This window comes from Galleria mellonella, unplaced genomic scaffold, assembly GCF_026898425.1.
Source record: "Galleria mellonella isolate WM207_F2 unplaced genomic scaffold, CSIRO_AGI_GalMel_v1 utg537, whole genome shotgun sequence".
Classification (NCBI taxonomy): Eukaryota; Metazoa; Arthropoda; class Insecta; order Lepidoptera; family Pyralidae; genus Galleria; species Galleria mellonella.
Genome location: NW_026442112.1, coordinates 3,364,074 through 3,385,323, shown reverse-complemented (window position 1 = coordinate 3,385,323; position 21,250 = coordinate 3,364,074).

Genomic DNA, 21,250 nt, shown 5'->3' with positions numbered 1-21,250 from the left:
TAGTGGAAGTCATTCTATACTGCGTTTATTTACACAGAATCGTCACTCAAGAACCTGTCTTACTCATTGGTTATAGTTTGTTCAAGCTATGTAACCAACCCATTGCCACTTCAACTTGTTTATTAAAAGTTTTATACTCACCTTAAAAGACAATTCCAAACCTATCTTATAACCATAAGAGTCTATTATTATATATGAACAGACCCGGCCGACGTGTCTAGTCACGCGTCACCGATAAATTACAATAAAAATTACCCGCAAAACGAGCAGAATCTCCATGGAAAAAATTTGCAGGTGGGTATAATGAGGAAACTTGGGAGGGATCGCCAATTTAGATATTTAAATTGCGTTCGGTTCATTTTGTTGGAATTTTGTGTGTACGAGTCATGGAGTGGGGAACAATGAAAATACCGGTAGTCAGATATGAACTGGAGTATTTGAACGTACATTTACATATGTTACGTATTGTGTTTCGCTTTCTGTGCAACCATTATTTAACGTTATACTGTTTTGATTATATTCGATATGTTACTATATTTTATTCAGTCTTATACTGGTTCTGGTAGTTTCATCATCATCATATCAAGCCCTCTTGGGGGGTTTTAACAGTTTGACAGGCGGACTTTTTTTTTTACAACTTAGAATGGCAAACAAGCTGACGGTCCACCTGATGGAAAGTGGTAACCCTCGCCTATAGACATGAACAGTACCATGGACATAACAGTATATATACTGTTTCGCCCATGATACCCCCTATGGGTTGCCATTCCTGAGGACTCAGGTGTTATTCCTCTGTACCCAGTAAATTCACGCCATATCCCACCTTTCAAACCGAAACACAGCCATGCAAACACAACTGCTTCAATGGTTGAAACACGAATGGGACAGAGGTACCCAAGCAATCGACTTTTGTACAAAGTCTCCCTCTGCTAGTAGTTGTTATCAGGCGGATTGATAACTGCAGTTAGGCTTTGGAGATGTTTTAAGAGGGACGCTGCTGCCAATTTCTCGCCCTCTCTTCGTCGTTTCTTATGACACCTACGGGAAAAGTGTGGCCTATTCTATGCCGAAACCACATAGCCAAGTGGTAGTTTGATATTATTTAAAACTAGCTTCTATCCACGTCTTTGTTCACATGACCAGAACATCTTCACTGACTATACAGTAGGAGTATAATAACCTACATAGAGATTGGTATCGACTGTATTTTTACAAGTTTTTATTTTTTATTTTAGTATATATAAAAACGTTATTCGGTGTCCAAAATTTTATTCTATTCTATGTTTGTATGTATTAATCAATTTAGATGATTATTTTTCATGAAAATCATTTAATGGGAAAATTTATATGTCTTCTAATATAAAGAAAAATCTCATATTAATTTTATAAAAATTGAAATTGATTTCTTAAATTAAATTTCATCACAATTTCAGGTATTTTTTAATGGGTGATAATGGAATGGTAACCCCACCCGCGCTATCGGTATACACCGGCGGGGTACCAGTGAAGGATGATAGGTGAGAATGAAGCAGGTCAGTTAGCCCATCGAGTCGAATTCAACAAGAATTGTTTTCAATGGTTTCCAGGAGGAACCACGTAGAGGTCGACTTAATAGGGCATATTGCTAGCAATGGGGCTATCAAACTCCATTACTTACAACCCCTTTCCCTCCAATTTCAGGTATTAATTTTCCACTGATAAATATAAAACATACAGAAATTTTTGAATCTTTTATAAAAACTCTGCGCATACTACAGTGAAGTCAGTACAGAAAACTTGAAATTTTCTGCCATTTTACGATCCATATTTCTTTAACAAAAATGTTCATTTACACTGGCAGAATATGTCTTTAAACAGATTTCTATTTCACTTCTTATACGAATAGAAAAAGAAGAAAAAATCACAACTTGGAAACACACTCATTTCGAAAAACAATATAATAGATTATGGAACACTTCATTCTGTGTTACTAACTTATAACAACATAACGTTACTAATGTCCTTGTGTACGAACTTCATAGAACTTGACGTAACTTGAATACAGAATACGAGTTTATGTCACGGCTCTTGTGCGAAATTGCAGCGAACTCAAATATTCCGTAGTAACTGAGTTCGCTTGTCACAAAAACTTAGCGAGTTACGAAACAAGACAGTGTAGTTAGTAATACTAGTGGGCTATTATGAAATTAATAGATAATTTGTTAGAAATATCGAACGATCGTACGTACGTAATAGAATTCGAAATGAGGATATCCGTAAAAGAACCAAAGAGACTGACATAGCTTGAAGGGATAGCTGGTCACATAACTCGAAGAACCGACAACAAATGGGGAAAAAAGAGTCTTGAGTGGCGATCCCATATATGCAAAAACAGTTTAGAACAACACCTCACTAGATGGAGTGATGACCTCAAATGCAAAGAGACAACGAAACGAACGAACGTTCGAACGAAACGAAACGAAAAGAGTTAACTTTTTTTTTTAATAGGTGATAATGGAATGGTAATCCCGCCTGAGCTATCGGTATACACTGGCGGGGCACCAGTAAGCGACAATAGGTGACGATGAAAGCAGGTCAATTAGCCCATCGTGACTTCCACTTGAAATAACCACGATGGTTTCCAGAGAGAACCACGTGGAGATCGACCTGATAGGGTGTATTGCTGGCAATGGGTCAGCTAGACTCCATTATTAGCAATCCCTTTCCCCCCAGTCAGTCAAGATTACAATAACAGCCGATGACGACGAACAGTAAATTTATCAAATTTACGAGTACTATCGATCGTATAAGGAACTAAAAACCTATTTTTTTTTTAATGAAAAAATGTATTTTTTTTTTATACAACTTAGAATGGCAAACAAGCTGACGGCCTACCTGATTGAAAGTGATAACCGTCGCCTATAGACTCTCTCTGGTTTATACAATAACTCACATACTAAGCTATCACTATATTAAGTTTTAAAAAAATAATTCAGTAGTTTCTATTCACGAACTATGCACAGCATGCATGAATTTTAACAACTGTTAAAATTCAATATTAAATATTTTATAAATGTCGTACACTTTGAAAATAATCACCTCAAATATTAGTACGAATGCTACAAACTATATTGTTGTACAGTAGGCCGCTATTAGCAAAATAGCCGTGACGTACCTACACTTTTTAACACTGGCGTGGCGAGCACGACATGAGTTTTATGACTTCATATTTCACGAAGTCGCGCGTACCGCTTTTTCAGCTCATTCCAACAAACTTGCATACTTAGCTAGTACACTTTTTTTTTGGTTACCATAAAATTCTCAACTACTTTCCTGGTGTTGTTACGTACTTCTAGCTGTTAAAAGTTTACAGATATTGTTTTATAGTCCATTTGACTTCAATTCAATAATTTATTTAATTTTCATGTTTTTTCTTAATGGGTGAAAATCGAATGGTAACCCCGCCTGCGCTATCAATATACGTTGGCGAAGCACCAGTGTTAGATGATAGGTGAAGATAAAGGCAGATCAGTGGGTTTATCGTGTAGAATTCGATAAGAATTAATCACGATGGTTTCCAGGGAGAACCGCGTGGAGGTCGACCTGATACGGTATATTGCTAGCAATAGGGCTGTTATTACCGGTTACTAACAATACCTTTTTATTTTTACATTATATAATATGCATAACCAATCAACACAAAACAAATAAAACATTATTAAATTAAAACAAAACAAATAAGTACAAATACAATTAAATTTTGTCATTCAAAAATTCCTGCAGTGTATATCAACTTTTTATAAATAAATATTTTTAAAGCTATTTTAAACTATTAAGAATTATTTTTAATTTTTTAAGTTTAATGGGATTTTTTTCAAAATTTTTATTGACATTGTAGTTTATAGTTTGTTATAGTTTATTGTAATTCGTTAATGATTGTATTATTTTTTATTTTTTATATTATTGTGTTGCTATGGCACACGCACGAAAAAGGAAATTGTTGTTTTATATATTTTGTTGTTTGTTTTTTTTTTTGTTGCTTTGTTTTTAGTTTTTCATTCTTTTATCTCTTTTACTGTGTATTATGTGTATGTTTGTATTATAATTTGTGTGCTCTAAGTAATGTAAATAAATTATCTATTTATCTATCTATTTTATTTTTTTGAGACTTGTAGTTTTTGTATATAATTGTCTAATTTTATTTAGTGACCAATCAACTTAAACGTTTTTTCAGTTACACAGCGACTAATATTCAGCTGGGAGGCTCTTGCCAATGCCTCCTTTTATTATGCACGCAGTTGGCAATCCCGCAGAATTGTATCATTACCCGAGGCCGTTGCAATTTGAGGGGAATTGAAAGTTAACTGTTATTATTGTTTTGGTGGTGTCATTTTTTGTTTCCAACTGTGGGTTTCCCTTTTCGTAGACGGGAAATAGCTTGGTACATAGTGGCACGCAATTTCCTTGTTTCGAAACAGTTGAATGGTAATCTTTATTGTTCATTAATAAGTATAATAGTGGTGGCCAGTTATAGAGTTGTATTTTTTAACTTTTGCCGTATGGTCGCAGCATAGAATAGGCAACCGCTTCCTTTCACATGGGTGTCGTAAGAGGCGACCAAGAGAGGGTGAGGGATAGGTAGCAGCATCTCTCTTAAAACATTGCAACAGTTGCTAATTCACCTGCCAAGCTTGATAACTACTGGCAAACCTAACCAATGGGTAGGCTTATGGTCAGCAGTGGACAGTTAAAGGCTGATATGATGACGATGATGATTTCTTAATTGTAACTTCGCCTGAGTGGCCGGGATACACTGATTGATTGATAATAAATTTATCATTTTCAGCACACACATAACAACAAAAATAAACATGCATAAAAATAAAAAAACTAAAAAAGAGAAAAGAAAATTGAAAACTGATTAATTGAGATAACAAGTCTTCTTTGTCATTCTTCATTCTTCACTTTCTTCTTCATTCCAAATGCTACGTATTTGACGATTTCATTAAAACTATTTGAAGGCTTTAATTAATTAATTATTTAAATAAATAACAAACACATTTTCACATTTATAATATTAGTAAGAATATACAAGAACTTTTAACTGACTTCGAAAGAGTATAATAAAAAACTAAAGCCTCCAAACTGTAATTCGTTCAACCATCCCGGTCTCCCGTACATTATGCATGTTTTCTTTTTTTATATAATATTATTTTTGGTCTCGTTTTGTTTGCTTGTGCACCAAATTATTTAACCTCCCACCCTCTGGCGATTTATGCACAGAACATAAAAATAAAAAAATGTTTGAAAATAAACCAACATATTCGTTTTTTCTTTCTGCATGACCACACAGTTTATAAACGCAACTGTCAGAAAAAAAAAGAGTTAAGGCCGTTCACATTTCCTATTTTTTAATGTCTATCACTTTAATACCTTTTTTTAGTGACTTACCAAATTTCGTCGAATTGAGAAATAGTCCATGGGTTACGAAGACAAAAAAATCTCCCAAAACTCACCACCATAGCCTTCAGTCTCACTAATGATTTTAAGTTAACCCTTTATAAACAATTAGACGATATTATTTACGCAAACTTAGTTAATTGAAACTAGTAGGTACTTAGAATAAAAATATGACTAAACTCAGCAAAATAAGGTAGGGTACGTTCAAATTTTAATAGGTCTCATATTTCAGGCGGCCTCGCTTCGTAACATCTTAACGAACGAAAAAAGAATCTTGGTTATAATTAAGAATTCTCTTTGCCTCTTATTTACTTTATCATTTATATTTTTTTTTCTTTACATTAATCCTACCTAATATTTAAAATGTATATAAAGGATGCCTTTTAGATAGATAGACGATAACTTTATTTGTATCTAGCTACAGCAGTTATAAAAAAACAACAAACATAAATGAACATGCACAAAAAAAAAAACAAAAGTAATTAAAAAAAAGAAATTAAGTAAAGTAACACGTATTGGTTTTATTTGATTAGAACTATTTTGTTTAATTCCGCCATCAGTCACTACTCACATATAAGTATATATGTCACACACATACGAATGATAGCGGAATTAAACAAAATAGTTCTAATCCAGAGGGAGACTTTGTACAAAAGTCGATTGCTTGGGTACCCCTGTCCCATTTGAGTTTCAACCGTGAAGCAGCTGTGTTTTCATGGCTGTGTTTCGGTTAGAAGGTTGGGATATGGCGTGAATTTACTGAGTACAGAGGAATAACACCTGAGTCCTCAGGAATGGCAACGCATAAGGGGTATCATGGGTGAAACAGTATACTCTGTTATGTCCATGATACTGCTCATGTCTATAGGCGACGGTTACCACTTTCCATCAGGTGGGCCGTCAGCTTGTTTGCCATTCTAAGTTGTATAAAAAAATAATCAAATAAACAGTGATATGGCCTTCTGTAAGATAAAATAGTAATACGGATTGTTCGTGTATGTGCCACTATAACACAAAATGGCTACAACTCAGTGTATTGCATTGCTCTCAAAAGGGAAAAACACTGATTTTATGTTATGACCAAAAGTTATTACTCAGCTATGTGTAAACGGTGTCATAGATTTAATACAAATTTACTTTACTTTGAAAAAAAATAATAGCTACGTTAATTATTACAGGACACACAATTTTTTTACTTCAAATGCAAAATCGTGTATTTGCAAGTTGATTTTGCACCGCAACTGTTAGAAGTTTAATCTACAAGCGAAAATAGAAACGTAAAAGTTAATTAAATAAAAAAAAATTAATTAAATAAAAATAATTTATCACGATTAAAATGACTGTTGATTGTCACAAATTTATTCTTAAACAAACTATTGAATTTGAATTAATTTTGAGTACATATGGAGTAATTTTTATCCTAACTCGCACAAACATAACTACGGTATATTACTATATAAATATTATTATCATGAAGCTTCATAATTTTTCTAAAGGAAATTTCGCAGTTGGCTTTTGGCCATAACGGAAAATCAGTGTTTTGCCCTTTCGAGGGCAAAGCAATAAACTGAGTTGTGATCATTTTGTGTTACTGTGCACACATACGATTTCAGTTTATGTTCTTTCCTTTATGTGTGTGTTTATTTATTTTTGTTGTTATGTGTGTTACGAATAAGTTTATTATTTATTTGTCTATATTTTTATATCGTTCAAGGCGAGATCAGCGGAGATGAGGCGGGGCAGATCGCATCGCGAGCTATAAACAACAACTGTTGTGTACGCATAAATTCTCATTTGAGCCCGCGCCCGCCGCCATTATTCATAATTCCGCCATTCCGCCATTCCGCCATTGAACTGTGAAATATTTCCAAAGTCCACCTGAATTACTGGGATATTGTTAAATTTATGTCGGCCCGGACATTGGCCAGATGACCGGAATAAAAGTATTGGATTTTTTGTATGTAACTTGGGATGGTAAGCTAATGGTTTTCTCTTCATGGAAATTTTATCATTTTCCATCAGGTTACTTAACTTATTTGTTTTAAATATTATTAAAAAAATATTGTTCAGAAGAAAAAAACACTTCTATGTTTACAAAACAGGTATGTATGAGACCTATGTTATGGTATAAAATAAGGTCTTATTTAAGGGGGAAGGGGTTGTTAGTAATATGGACTATCAATTCCATCAAAACCATCGTGCTAAATTCAAGGTGTATTTATTAGGTTAGGCTTACAGACCTACCTTTTCATTCTCAACTATCAACCTTCACTGGTGCTCCGCCTGCGTACCGTTATTAGGGGTTACCATTCCATTATCATGTATTAAAAAAATAGTCTTATTTTTCTCATTTTTTTAATTTAATTCCTTTTTGCTAAACTACGTTCATTTGTAATACTTAACAGTGTTTTTTTTTTCAATGGGTAATAATATAATGTCTACCGCGTCTACGCTACCGGTATATGCTGGCGATGACACCAGTGAGGATGAAAGCAGGTCAGGTTAGTCCATCGTGACGAATTCAAAACGAAATAACCAAATTTTTTTTTTATACAACTTAGAATGACAAACAAGCTGACGGCCCACCTGATGGAAAATGGTAACCGTCGCCCATAGACATGAGAAGTAGCATGGACATAACAGAGTAGGTTTCCAGGGGAAAACGCGTAGAGGTCGACCTGATATAATATTGCATGCAATGGAGTTATTACGAGTACTAACAATTCTTTCCACCCTATTTAACAGTGTTTATTAACGTACGTATCGGTACCATTTGTTACACAGTAGCACCTCATATAAATTAGTTACGTGGCAAAGCTGTTTCAGAACTGGAAAATAAAACCTACGAATATGTGTATCGTAAAAAATCGTGAAATACATTGTAAACATTAACATACATTGAAAGGTATTCAGTGCTTTACAACCTACGTCGTAAAAGCACATATGCTCTTACGTTCTGCTACGACTCGGTTCATTATTTATTAAACTTGTCGTTTTACAGTAAAAAAAAACCTGTAATATACAGGTTGCTAGCTACACGGGTGTAATAACGGGAAAGTTTGCGAGATTCAGTCGTCAGTGTAACATTGAATTTTGAGAGCGAATTGCGCGTTTTAATTGGTTAATTTTTGTCTCTTAAAATTGTTTTTTAAGCTACTTCGAAAAAGTGCTAATTTACTTCCTTGTCTACTTTTTTGTGCATATATTACGGGATAAGTTTATTAAATTCTGAACCGATTTTGTATAAACTTTGTGCAGTCAATAAATTGTATTCGCGTGTCCATTATGCATTAATACGAGTATTGTCACATTGTATAACCATTATCTATTTGTATATTTGTTATTCATGTCTGCATAAGTCTGCAATTTTTACAACAAATATCATTGAACATAACTGATGAAATTTTAGAAATTTATCCTGAAAAAAATTGCCAGAGGGAGACTTTGTACAAAAGTCGATTGCATGGGTACCTCTGTCCCATTCGTGTTTCAACCGTGAAGCAGTTGTGTTTGCATAGCTGTGTTTCGGTTTGAAGGGTGGGATATGGCGTGAATTTACAGGGTACAGAGGAATAACACCTGAGTCCTCAGGAATGGCAACGCATGGGGGGTATCATGGGCGAAACAGTATACTCTGTTATGTCCATGGTACTGCTCGTGTCTATAGGCGACGGTTACCACTTTCCATCAGGTGGCCCATCAGCTTGTTTGCCATTCTAAGTTGTATAAAAAAAATAGTGTTGATGATAGTCTAAATCTTTACGTGTAAAAATCTAAAACAATTTAACATAGAATGTTTTTAACTGTAACCCTTCAGTATAAGTATCTTGATACTTCTTTGCATTCTGATCGTTGCTCTAAAAAAACTTTAATCCTTATATACCTCCATTAGTTATAGCTTTTAAAAAAAGTAGTTCCTCTAGAGCAGCGGTGACCGACTTGATTAGATGCAAGATCTGTTTACTAACGAAACCCTGTGCGATTTACCAATTTTTACCTTTTTTGGCGCTTGGCAAGGGAGAGGGTTTTAATAATATTTTAAGAAACACGCTACTGTCTATCTCACGACTATTAAATTCCTTTAATTGCCCCTTACAACACCTACTTGAAAGGAAGGGGTAGCCCTTTTCTATGCCAGGACCATACGGCATATTTTATTAAAAATATAATTCAAATACCATTTGCCACCCCCTAAAAGTAACAATTAACTCTTTTAATTGGGCAAAGGTGATGTTAGTAATGGGGAGGTTAGTCCCCATTGCTATCAATATAACCTTTCAGATCGACATCCACGGTTTCTCCTGTAAACTATCGTGATTAATTTATCTGGTGCTACCCCAGCGTATACCGACAGCGCAGACGGGGCTACCATATCACCTATTAAAAAAAAGATCCTTTTAATTATTAACCATTTTAATCTAAATTTTCTATCTATAACAAACTTTAAAATCTTCGTCCCGACTACATAACATAGCATTTGGATAAGCCAGCAATGATGTAATTCTTTGTCACCGACATATCTTTAATACATAACGCGACTTGTAACATTCACATGGCTCATACAAACACTCATCCTCGCATGGTCTCGGATTAGACGCCATGAGGCGGACGCCATTAAATCAGGACGTTGTCGGAACGCCAAGTTTATAGGCCATAACTGCATTAATGACTTCTTCAGTATAACATTTTTACGTTTCACGAACGATCTCTGATACGGATCGACGGTTTTGATGCGATTGATATGTCAAAAGAAACAATATACCTGTATAGGTGTCAACATTATCTTACACATCAGCCATTAACTGTCCACTGCTGAACATAGGTCTACCAGTTGCCACGCTTGGCAGTCAAATTGGCAGCTATAAATAAACCTTGGTGATGTTTTAAAAGAAATGCTGGTACTCATTTCCCATTAGTTCCCTTAGTCCCCTCTCACGACATCTTTGCAAAAGAAAGGACTAGCTCGTTCTATGTCTGGACCACACGGATTTTTTTTTATACAACTTAGAATCGCAAACAAGCTGACGGCCCACTTGAAGGAAAGTGGTAACCGTCGCCTATAGACTCGAGCAGTACCATAGACATAACAGAATATACTGTTTCGCCCATGATACCCCCCATGCGTTGCCATTCCTGAGGACTCAGATGTTATTCCTCTGTACCCTGTAAATTCACAATATACCCACCCTTTAAACCGAAATACAGCCATGCAAACACAACTACTTCACGGTAGAAATACGAATGGAACAGACAGTACCCAAGCAATCGACTTTTGTACAAAGTCTCCCTCTGGTCTGGTTTTTTTTTTTGTGAAACGTTATCATAATTTTACCAGAATTACCACTGGATGGTTTCGTTCCATCTGTTTCTATTTTGAATTGGTTTAATAATTAGAAATTACTTGGAAATGGAAAATATTTGGAATTACTTCTTTGTTGGTCTCTTATTTCGCGACATTTCTCTTTGCAGACTAAAATCTTTACATTATTCCGCTAATCTGTAATTATATCGTTTCAGATAAGAAAAAGAAATTTCCAGAGTTTTAAGGTGACAAAGAATAAAAAAAATACAACAGAATTGATAATCTCCTTCTTTTTGAAATCATTTGAAAATATCGTAATTTAATTGTGTAGATAAAAATACGAAACGAACGTCCAAACTTTCTCTTGATAAAATATTATAACTATATCTAGGTAAAATGTATTTTGCTAAGTCATTCTGCGTCACAGTACGTATAAATAAAGACAAATAAAATAAATTCCTTTGACTAAAAAATTACCCTAATATGTCTTCCAAAAACATCAACAGTACTTTAGCAAGCACATAAAGCAACCATTTTTAATTCAGCACACAGCTAACCAACGTTAAAAGGAAACGTTCAATGTTTGACCAGTAGCCAAAAGTAATCTATACCTGAAAGGTGGCGTTCACGTCTTTTGGCACCGTTCCTTAACTGTCCCCCGATGTAACTGTCGCGGGACGGGAATTTAGAAAGAACGACCAGTAAATAGCTAGTCGAGTAAGTAAAACCGATTTTTAACTGGGAGTTAAAAATCTGATTTTTCGTTTGATCACTGTTTAATATTTAGTGTGCGAAAATCGGTGTTCACGCGAGTGTGTGTAAGTGCATACATGTTTACATGTGTGTGCGTGCGTGTATGTGAGTGCGTATGTGTGTGTACGTGTGTATTACACAATCATCATCATCATCATATCAGCATTTAACTGTCCACTGCAGAACATAATCCTCCCCCTTGGGGGGGTTTTGCCAGTACTCGCTTAGTAGGCGGATTGGCAACCGCAGTCAGGCCTTAGAGATGTTTTAAGAGGAACGGCGCTGCCCACTCCTCGCCTTCCCTTAGTCGGCTTAATAATATTACACAATATCGTCACCAAAACTGAACTACTATTTGTTTCGTCAACACGAGACCACGCGTACGAAATAGAGGACGAAAACCTAGTAAATAAATAAAAAAAAGTTTAATAGGAGCATAGATTATAAATAATATTAATAATAACATTAAAAAGTCCATGAGGTCTTTTTTTTTTAATGGATTTGAATGAGACAGTAACTCCGAGCAGAGAGATGATAGGTGAGAATGAAAGCAGGTCAGTTAGCCCATAGTGGCTAATTCCACAAGAATTAACTACGATGGTTTTCAGGGAGAAACGCGTGGAAGTCGACCTGATAGCAATATATCCTATATTGCTAGCAATAGGGCAGTTACAACCCATTACTAAAAATCCCTTCCCCCAAATCCATAAGGTCACAAGTTCCATCTGTTGTATGCTAGTACTAGACTAATCCGTCAGCCAAGGGATGGCGCCAGCATACAAGCGGATGAGTAGGCGCGCTTAACGACAGTTCCCTAACTGCTCGAAGTAATTAGTCTACCAAGTACCTGCAAGTCTAAATTAAGATTTTGAAGATTCCCCGCTCGAGACTCAGTATAAAATTAGCATGCGTTATAAACTTATTGGAGTAAGAAGTTGCCAAGTGTTGCAACGAAGTCTCAGTATTGTTGTTTAATGAAAAAACGGGAAATAAAATTTTACACTGATTATTTAGTTTACGATTAAATTTAATTAATTAATTTATTAAATTAAATTAATTAGTTCACGATTAAATTTAATTGATTAATTAATTAGATTACGATTAAATTTAATTGTTTAATTAATTAGATTACGATTAAATTTAATTGTTTAATTAATTATTTTAATTAAAATAATTCGTTTACAATTAAATTCGATGAAATTTTAATCATCTTTGCGTGATTGTATTTCGGTTTGAAGGGTGGAATAGTACGTATATAATGCTGAATCACAGCAATATCAGCTTCTTCCCTTGGATTACATATAATGACAGGCGACTCGGATTATCGACGAATTTGAATTTCTGGTATTGCGTAGACACTTCACGTCTCTCTGTATTTTTTATCATATATATATATATATATATCTTTTTATACCAGATAGTAAAATGAAGTAAGGAAGTACCAAAATTTAAAAACAAAAATTACAAATTTATCAGACCTAATTATCAAAATCTGGGGAAAAGGGATTGTTAGTAATGGGGAGGTCAGTTCCCATTGCTATCAATATACCCTACTAGGCGTTGAATTGATGGGCTATGACCTGCCTTTTAATCTTCAGCAATCATCCCTCACTGGTGCCCCGCCAGTGTATACTGATAGCACAGGCGGGGTCATCATTCCATTATCATCCATTAAAATAAAAGTACCTAAATCTTAAGTTACACCTACAAACTAAAGTACAAAAGGAACTGCAGTAAACAATGCGTTCATATTTTATCTGGCTAGGTAATACACATTCTAAGGGTCCGTTTTCCTTGCAAATTCTCATTAGCCACTACTATCATGCAACAGAATCTGCAAGTAACTTTAATTAAATATACTCATTAAAAATATTTATAACGCAGACGCCAAGTTTTGCATTTTTATGGGATTTTAAAAGATAGCCGCCGTTTCCTGAATGTGAATACCGTAATTATGTTGGAATAAGATGTTTTTAAAATTGTAATGAACGAACTTGGCTCATGTTTTCGAGTGCACAATGAATTTATTGCTTTGGCGGACGTATTCAATGACTTCGTGGAATCTATGAAAATTTTATTGGGGTAACGTCGGGTGTTTACGTTTTAAGTGAGAAAACAAAGAACTGTTATTAATAGAGTTGAGAATACATTAATAATAATAAAATCTTGAAGTATTTATTTATTTATATATATTTACAATAATTAAAACAGACTAGGTACAATGCTGTAAGTAAGCTTAAGACTAGATGGACATATCAATTAGAGGCGTATACATCTCTCGCAGATCAGTGAAGTTTTAATTATTAACTGACTAATAGGGGGATACCTATATTTAGCAGTAATTCGCATTATTGACTGATATGACGCTAATTATGATATATATCATAATATAAATGAATAATTATGATAATTATCACAGTCTACTGTAGTAAAACAAAACCACAAAACAGTACAATGTGTAATTCAGTTTTTTAATCAATCAACCTAACAGCGAGACGGGAATGTGCCAAAACCCGACATTTCCACAGCGACAGCGGGTGTTAGAAAAAGGTAAAATAAAAAAAAAAAAAAAGAACGCACAAGTTTGGAAGAGCGCCACACGTTCCGGGACAATATGACGATTTACACCAGGCCCGGGGCGCGGCCGAGTTGTCGAACGTCGCTGAATATGCTGCGTAATTGCAAAATTGTTTCATTGAATGGTCGTGCAATCAAAGGACTATTGGTGTTTGGGATTCCTTTTTTTTTTAATCTTTAAACCCTCCTCGCTAAACTACTTTAATTCTTTGAGCACATAAGTACATAGTAATTTAGTGATCGAAGGATGGGCAGTGGCGTCTCTCTTAAAACATCACCAAAGTTTAACTGCGATTACCAAACTGCCTGCCAAACGTGGTAACTACTAGCAAACCCCTCCAAAGGATGGGACTATGTTTAGCAGTGGACAGTTAATGGCTGATATGATGATGATGATGGTGATGTACATAAGTACGCGAACGTTCAGGTTGTGAAATGATCTTCCTGACAAGGTTTTTCCTAGAGATTACAGCATGGGGTTCTTCAAAAAGTCCGTAACCAGGTTTCTTGAGGGTCATTAACGTGCGTGTAATATCCCTGGCGTTACAGACGTTCATAGACTACAGTAACCCCGTTTACATGTAACGTATAAAAAAATAAAAAAGTTTTTTTTTTATGCAATTTAGAATGGCAAACAAGCTGACGGCTCACCGAATGGAATGTGGTAACTGTCGCCTATAGACATGAGCAGTATTATTATTGAATTATTTACACTTTATTGCACTATTTATAAAATAGTAAATACATTTAATTGTAATGATAAATTATACAAAAGGCGGCCTTATCGCTAAGCAATCTCTTCCAGACAACCTTTGGGTAGAGGACAAAACAGAGTAAACTGTTTCGCCCATGATACCCCCCCCCCCCCCCAGGCGTTGCCATTCCTGAGACCTCAGACGTTATTCCTCTGTACCCTGTAAATTCCCACCCATCGAATCGAAACACAGTCATGCAAACAAACCATAAATATATAACCGAATCATTGGCGCAATATGTACCTTTAATGACTTGGTGAATTTCTATATAGACAAGTTGTTCATTAAATATTGTTACATATATCTTTACATATATATATATATATATATATATATATATATATATATATATATATATATATATATATATATATATATATATAAACCAACAAAAACTTATTTTTCACTCTGATTTTCGTGGCTTTGTCATTTACATTTGTTTTTATTAGCCATCTAGAGACAATCTCAATTCGCATATAATACCGCACATACGAAAACAAATAAAACTATTTTAAAAATTCCCACATATATTGTAATCCACTGAGATTATATCCAACTATCTCACTCTGTTTTTATTTGAGCCCCACTCCCAGAGCAATGACTCCAATTTCAGAGAAAAATATTCCTTTTCGCTGACATAGTCACGTACTAGAATACGGCGATTGTCCCCGTCCAACTATTTCATTCGTTCGTTCGAATGCCGAATTCACACTGACAGAAAGTGACGATACGTACTCGTGTATAGTTTGCGAATATAATAGTGATAGTTATATTATACATGCGAATATGCTCATATTACTTTTCTCCCAAATATACATTTTAGTTTAAAAAAATAAAATATGAAAATAAATTACAATTTTAAATAAAATTTATTGATTAAATTTTTTGTGTTTAAAATTCGCGGATTATTTCTTGGGAGCTTTTTATAAAATGAACTTTATATAAAAAAATAAAGATAATATGGACATTAGAGACTAGCTATCATTAGATTGCAATGTCGTAAAATCTGTATTAAATTTAATAAATAAATTTATCGTTTTATGCTGTCAATCTCAATCAACTTCACTCAAGTGTCTTTCTTATCTTATTACATGTTTGAGAAAAATAAAGAGTACCTACCTAATAAGTTTGTAAACTTATCGTGCTTGAGAACTTTTCATTTATTGAGCATTAGGTGAAACCCGTGACTTTGTCCACTATATTTAAGATAAAAAGTATACGATGTATGAAACTAAGAAAAAAATGAGAGAGAAGGAATTCGTAGAGACGGTTAATAACATTTTTACTGCTACTAATATACCATGTCAAGCTAACTTGAACACTGTTTCCCTAGATGGATTATTACAAAGTTTAACTTTTATATGTTACAAGTTATCTGGCCTGGCTTCGCATTTGTACATATATTTTTCAAAAATAATATATAAACTATATTACTCGCTAATAATGTAGATTGTTATGAATATTTTTTTTTAATTCTATTGAGTTGTTTTTATGTTTATCCATTACAATGAAACAATCAAAATTTTATATTTTGATTAACTTTGGTATCATTATTACAGTCGTTAACTGTCCACTGCTGGACATAGGCCTCCTCCCTAAGGGGGGTTTTATAAACAGTTGCTACGTTTGGAAGGCGGGTTGGCAACTGCAGCTAGACTTTGGTGATGTTTTTTGATAAAGGGCCGCTGATACTCATACCTTGACCCTTGAAGCTCCCTTAGTCGTCCAATTTCACTTTGGTATGAACACAATTACTGGTTTGTTTACATTACTATATATATATATATATATATATATATATATATATATATATATATATATATATATATATATATATATATATATATATATCCATTTTTATACTTTAAAAATGGACAATTATAAAGCAGTAATTGGAAAGCTATTTACACAAAAATGGTATTATTATTACCTTAACGAATCGCTTTAAAATACGAGTATTATATACAGGCACTATATAAGGTGGAGATAGACATAGGCTACTTTTTATCATTTGCCAGTCACCAAAACTCAATTTGGTCACTCAGGTCAGTCAATTAGTAATTAATTGGTAAACATGTTAATGAATGTTCTAACAAGACTTACAACAATGTTGGTCTCAATAAATAGTTGGTCGTGGCACGATAAATAGTTGGTTCCACGCTGTATCGGATGGCATTCAGTCACCGCACGGACGGTTTGCGGATTAATTGCACGTCTGAATGGTTTAATGGTATCAGCTGAGCACTCGATTGATATGTTCCGGATACCGGCCGCGGAATAAATGGCCGAGGAGTCGTTGTTTGCGGTGTGTTCCGGTTTATTCCGGTTTCGTATCGAATAGTCGAATTTGTGTGACTACGTATATACGTGAATTGTTCTTAATTTCTTTAGTTTTTCTTTGGCAAGCTAATTTAGAATGCTTTCTATATTGGCAGGAGTCTGAATATTTATTTATTTCTGTATTCGTTAGTATATGTATGTGTATATAGCGGATTTAATGCTGAAAGCATTCTCTCCTAGTCAACCATAGGAAAGTGTCAGAATACTCGAATGCAGTACTAACAATTATTGAAATACATACATACTAAAGTTTACATATATAGACAAATAAATATATATAAATAACAAATATACTTACACATATATAAAATATACTAGTAGATGATTTTATACAACTTAGAATGGCAAACAAGCTGGCGGCCCACCTAATGTAAAGTGATAACCGTCGCCTATAGACATGAGCAGTACCATGGACATAACAGAGTAAAAATACTATAAAGACATAAAATATACTATAATATAGATAAAAATGAAACACTTGACGTTAACTGGTATGTTTTTTATATATCATAAGAGGCAAACGAACATGCGACTCACCTGATGGTAAAATTACTAGAAACCATTACCGTCGCTTATAGACTCATAGGCCCCTGTGGTCCCAGAATAGAATAGACCACACCTTTCTTTCCCGTGGTTGTTAATAGCGATAATAATAATATAAGCGACTAAGGGAGAGCCGTGTGCTCGTTTGACCCCTGTGTTGTAAAAAAAAGTCAAGAGGTAAGGTAAGTGTTCCAAATTGTACAAAAAAAGGTAAATATCTATAACAAAAGCTCAAAATAACTAAAAGGGGATAGTGCATTCAGACAAAATGCATTCTCCGCGCCACCTGCCAAGCCATAATAGTCGCAGCAACCTACAGATATTGACAGTTTCTTGGCACACGCCGATTTAATTACGAGCCACTTTTTACCAGCCACCGCGGGGAGCGATCGGCGGCCAATCTTGTAAACATACGGGAATGTAATGCAGACGTGACTGTGGGCTATCAAAAATAGATTGCAATTAATTATTTTCCAAATAATAAGAATTATTTATTTGTATTGTGACATGGTAACATTAACAAAAAATATGTATTTAAAATATTGTTAATATTACAGTCAAATTATTTACTATCATCTAATAAAATATATTTACAACATATAGGTACATTATTTATATGCACATTTCATAAGTAAAATCTTGAAACTTGAATCTTGAAAAAAAAAAATATTCAAAAATTGTCACTATATTTAACATAATTATACAATATTTTAATTTACAATCTTTTAACATATGATCAACTAACACTAGATGTGTTAATTGTTTGGAGAGTAGATAGTAATTGACTTTATCATCATCAAATCAACCGTTAGCTGTCCTGTACTGATGGATATAAGCCTCCTCCATAAGGGGGAATTTGGCAGTAGTTACCACGTTTGGTAAGCAGGACGACTACCGCAGTTTACTGCGATATTCGTCCTGCGGCTTTGGTGATGTTTTAAGTACGTTGCTGTCCATTTCTTGACCAATAAGTTTCTTTATTCACCTCTTACGCTAAAAGAAGTGATGTCCCATTCTATGCCGGGGTCACACAGTGCATCGAGACCGCGCGGCGTAAATCTAATAACTAATAATCTTTATTTCAGCGTGTCTGTACGAAATATTCGATCGTATATTTGATTCTTCAACTTTCTGGCACCAGGCCGTTGTCACGAATGTTTTTATGGACTGTAATTTATACAACCATTGTCTATTTGTATCTGTTGCAACTGTTGCTATCATGAATACGATCTGTCGATAGTTTATGAAACCAAACGTACATTCCGTTTGATTTGGTTTCAATTTGCGTTTCGGAAAACGTGTAGCTATTGAGTTTTTTGACATTTACTAATTGGTCTATTGATGTTATTCGGAATGATTTGCAGCAAACGGAATGTTCTAAAATATAAATCCATATGGCAATAACGTAAACATACGAAATGTCATCGGTCCTTTATATATTGTTTTAGTCGAATATACATAGATGAGTAAAGTATGAAAACAGAATACAATATGTACACAATTTTTAGAATAAGCAAGAAATATGAAAAAAAACACAATACAAACACAATTTTTGGAATAAGCAAAAAATGAGAAAAGATCACAATACAAACTAAATTTTTGGAATAAGCAAAAAATGAGAAAAAATATAATATGAATACAATTTTTGGAGTAAGCAAAGTTTGAGAAAATAATTACAATACGAAAACATTTTTTGAAATATGTAAGAATGAAAAAAAATACACAACATCAAGACAATTTTTGAGGTATGTAAAAAATAAGAAAAACCATAATATAAATACAATTTTTAGAGTAAGCAAAAATTGAGAAAAAATCACAATATGAACACATAATTTGAGATAAAAGCGAAGAATGGAAAAAGACATTGATAATGCTATTTAATCATATACAATTGATTTTAGTGCTTGTGATGGTCCCCCCTTTTTGCACCCCTTATAATAACTACCCTCTAAACTAAGCTACACATGGAAAACCTACAAAGCCTAAGAAAAGCCTACGAACGTCTACCCTAATGAAAACCCATGAAAATCTAATGAAAACCTACCTTAAAGAATGGCCTAACACCCTCAATATAGCCCCATACCTATATTGTCTTATACACCCCAAACAACCTATGAATCATATAAACCCTTACAATAAACACATAATATTAATCAGATCTTATAGTAGAACACTTGATCATCTGGCCAGATAAATAAATGTGTGATCGTCTAGTAATGTAGGACCCGTTGTGTGTGTAATAACCAAAAGGTTCTTTAATTGGTATATGATAGGAGTTAAATAATGAAGATGATTGATAAATCTTTAAGGATTAAGAATAATTAATGAATTATACTCATAATTCATGTAACAAGGAAGTTATGTTAATTTAATAGTAAATTATAGAATAACTGTAATAATAAAAAAAAATGGGGGAGCGGTCGGGCCCCTCACACGCCCGGACCAGTGGAAGACTTTCCAACTATCTATAACTCTTCCTCCTAAAAGGTAGGGAAGGGTATTACTATTTATTAATGCACTCTGATGGTAATAAGGGCATGAGTATTCTCAGTTCCAAACCAAACATAAGTACATTTACTTCAACATTACAGTGGCTCCACCAGCCCCACGATGCTTCCAGTATAAATGGGTGTTTGCCAGAGGCAAAAGGATCGGAACTGAAATCCCAGGATCACTCCGACACGAGAGCTTACTCATGGGCGATGACCCTTTCAGTCCTATATGGCGACATAGAGATCACCCACTAACAGTACGAAACTGTTTCCCAGCGTCACCCTGTTACGAGCTTACTCAATGGGGGTTTCCCTTCGGCTCCACAAGAGATCAGACCAAGAAGCGAGATCACCCAGACACCAGAACCTACTTTGATGGGACATAACCCTTCGGCCCTATAATGTGACATTAGAGATCACCTGTGAAGACAGTCCGATAGAGATGAAGATTTGTGTGATAGGGGATACCTTCCACACCCTGGAATTGGCCAAGCCATATAATGTTGATAATTGCTATATCATAACATAGCATTGTCAATTTAATATTATTTACTTAATACCAAGAATACTCAAGGTTCAAGTTACATCTGTTGATTAGGCCAGAGCCTAAGAACGAGTAGTCCAACCCATAGGTCGAGAGCTACTAAAAGTAATGAGTGATATTGAATGAACTATAAGTCCAGTCAATTATATATAATATTATAGTTGATTAACCACATTGTGAATTAACCAATTATTTATTCAGAGAGATATATCTAAAGGAACTATAAGTCCTTTAAAAGACACTGATTAATCACAAGTTAACAACGTCTCGTGAAATAACCAGTTGGGTTTTCTATAAGTTTGAGGACACTAAGTCCAACAAGCTATTATTGTGTTGAGAGTAATAGAGATCTTTTGTAATATTTGTAGAGGTTTGATTAATCACATTGTGAAATAATCAGATTAAATAATTATGTAGCTTTATAGAGAGGACTATAAGTCCTAATTGGTTGTTGTCATAAGTACTGATAAATTACACATTAAAGTGCCAGGTCAATTATTATATA